Source organism: Mytilus edulis, chromosome 7 (genome assembly GCF_963676685.1).
Source record: "Mytilus edulis chromosome 7, xbMytEdul2.2, whole genome shotgun sequence".
In the NCBI taxonomy this organism is placed as follows: Eukaryota; Metazoa; Mollusca; class Bivalvia; order Mytilida; family Mytilidae; genus Mytilus; species Mytilus edulis.
Window position 1 is genome coordinate 91,422,832 of NC_092350.1, and position 3,543 is coordinate 91,426,374.

The following is a 3,543-nucleotide window of genomic DNA, read 5'->3' on the forward strand; positions in this document are numbered from 1 at the left end:
AGGAACAAAAATTTTCAGAATAATGAGCTCTACCAATTGTCCATATACTTCGAAACAGTTAGATAAATTCTAATAAGAGTTATTGCCCATTAAGGACAAATTTCACCTCTTTATGCCCCCGGCGTAACCAAGGGGGCATTCATTTTTACCCTTGTCTGTCTGTACGTACGTACGTCCCAAATTGGTTTCTGTTCTCTAACTTGAGTTTGTCTCAACCAAAAATTATGAAACTTATACACAATGTTTATTGCCACAAAACACAGACCAAGTTTGAATTTTGGTGAGGTCACTTTAACCATTCACAAGCTATGTCCCTTTATAAATGGAAAACAATGCAAAATTGTTAGTTTCCGTTCCCTAACTTAAGTAGCCTCAACCAAATGTTATGAAACTTATACACAATGTTTTTACCACAAAATACAGATAAAGTTGAATTTTGGTGGTGTCACTTTAATCATTATCAGGTTATGCTCCATTAAAATTCGAAAAATAGCAAAATTTTTAGTTTCCTTTTTGTATCTAAAGTTTGTCCCAACCAAACATTATGAGACCTATACACTATACTTATTACCACAAAACTCAGATCAAGTACAAATTTGGGTAGCGTCACTTTTATCGTTCTTAAATTATGTCCCTTTATAATGTTGTATGCAAGCGGGGCCATCATCTGTGTCCATGGCGACACATTCTCCATTTATTTTTTTATTTTTTCCTATTATCTTGAAAGATATGATGTTAAGAGAGAAACCCTTTTTTCCGTTATGCCTTACATGATATAAATTATAGTAGATAAATAAACACTTTAAATCACAAAAATTATCAGCAAGGCAAGATCTATTGAAAAAAGGCAAATTTTGAAGATATAGTTGGTAGACTGTCACTCTTCATAGGAGTGATTGCCTTCAAATGAGGATTGTTTATGCCCCACCTACGATAGTTGAAGGGGCATTATAATTTCTGGTCTGTGCCTCTGTCCGTCTGTTCGTCCGTGCGTGCGTCCATCAGCCTCAGGTTAAAGTTTTTGGTCAAGGTAGTTTTCGAAGAAGTTGAAGTCCAATCAACTTGAAACTAAGTACACATCTAACACCAATAATACACTACCAGCACATCAACCATCTAATCTTACTCCAATTACACATATAACACCAAGAAAAATGATACTCAACAGTCACATATATCACAGTTTTCTTCATGTGTCAATATGCTAGTGAAAAGAGCACAAACAAGAAGTGACACTCCACAGTCACATATTTCAGCCTTTTACACATGTGTCATAGTTGTTGTCAATAAAGCATGTACTAAAATAATAGTACCCTCATTGTTTATGTGAATCAGAAACAAAACATGAATTAGGACTCCACAGTAACATATGTCAGCCTTTTACTCATGTGTCATAGTGGTTGTCAATAAAGCATGTACTAGAATAATAATTACTCTCATTTTCCATGTGAATTAAACACAAAAGACGAATAATGACACTCCACAGAAACATATGAGCTGCGACTGGTAGAAATCGACCTTATGCATGTAAACGCAAATATGTACATGTACAATACTCTGATTTACTTGGGAGCATTGACTTACAAAATACAATGAAATAAAAGATGAAGTTTTATTCATTTTGTAGCATTCGATTAACAATTCAACTTGCAAACATTTCCAGACCTTCCGTTGAATTTATGTTCAAAACCTATATAGGTTAACAGATACATTGATGTTGATTTGCATAAGGTCAATTTCTATCCGACGCAGCTTATATATCAGCGTTTTACTTATATATCAGCCTTTTACTCATATATCAGCCTTTTACTTATATATCAGCCTTTTACTTATATATCAGCCTTTTACTTATATATCAGCCTTTTACTCATATATCAGCCTTTTACTTATATATCAGCCTTTTACTCATTTATCAGCCTGTTACTTATATATCAGCCTTTTACTCATATATCAGCCTTTTACTTATATATCAGCCTTTTACTCATATATCAGCCTTTTACTCATATATCAACCTTTTACTTATATATCAGCCTTTTACTTATGTATCAGCCTTTTACTTATATATCAGCCTTTTACTTATATATCAGCCTTTTACTTATATATCAGTCTTTTACTTATATATCAGCCTTTTACTCATATATCAGCCTTTTACTTATATATCAACCTTTTACTTATATATCAGCCTTTTACTCATATATCAGCCTTTTACTCATATATCAGCCTTTTACTTATATATCAGCCGTTTACTTATATATCAGCCTTTTACTTATATATCAGCCTTTTACTTATATATCAGCCTTTTACTTATATATCAGCTTTTTACTTATATATCAGCCTTTTACTTATATATCAGTCTTTTACTTATATATCAGCCTTTTACTCATATATCAGCCTTTTACTTATATATCAGCCTTTTTCTTATATATCAGCCTTTAACTTATATATCAGCCTTTTACTTATATATCAGCCTTTTACTTATATATCAGCTTTTTACTTATATATCAGCCTTTTACTTATATATCAGCCTTTTACTTATATATCAGCCTTTTACTCATATATCAGCCTTTATGCATGTAAACGCAAATATGTACATGTACAATACTCTGATTTACTTGGGAGCATTGACTTACAAAATACAATGAAATAAAAGATGAAGTTTTATTCATTTTATAGCATTCGATTAACAATTCAACTTGCAAACATTTCCAGACCTTCCGTTGAATTTATGTTCAAAACCTATATATATAGGTTAACAGATACATTGATGTTGATTTGCATAAGGTCAATTTATATCCGACGCAGCTTATATATCAGCGTTTTACTTATATATCAGCCTTTTACTCATATATCAGCCTTTTACTTATATATCAGCCTTTTATTCATATATCAGCCTTTTACTTATATATCAGCCTTTTACTCATATATCAGCCTTTTACTCATATATCAGCCTTTTACTTATATATCAGCCTTTTACTTATATATCAGCCTTTTACTTATATATCAGTCTTTTACTTATATATCAGCCTTTTACTTATATATCAGCTTTTTACTTATATATCAGCCTTTTACTTATATATCTGTCTTTTACTTATATATCAGCCTTTTACTTATATATCAGCCTTTTACTTATATATCAGCCTTTTTCTTATATATCAGCCTTTTTCTTATATATCAGCCTTTTACTTATATATCAGCCTTTTACTCTTTTCTTATATATCAGCCTTTTACTTATATATCAGCCTTTTACTCATATATCAGCCTTTTACTCATATATCAGCCTTTTACTCTAATATCAGCATTTTACTCATTTCTCAGCTTTTTACTCATATATCAGCCTTTTACTCATGTGCTATTAAACTTGTAAATATATACCGCAAACAAGAATAACAGACCTCAGTTTGAGCACATATATAATTTAGGAGTAAAACATAAACATGATTATTTTTATGCCCCTGCCGTAAAGGAGGGGCATAAAGTTTTACCCTTGTCCGTTTGTCCGTAAATCCCAAAGTTGGTTTCCGTTCTCTAACTTTAGTTTGCCTC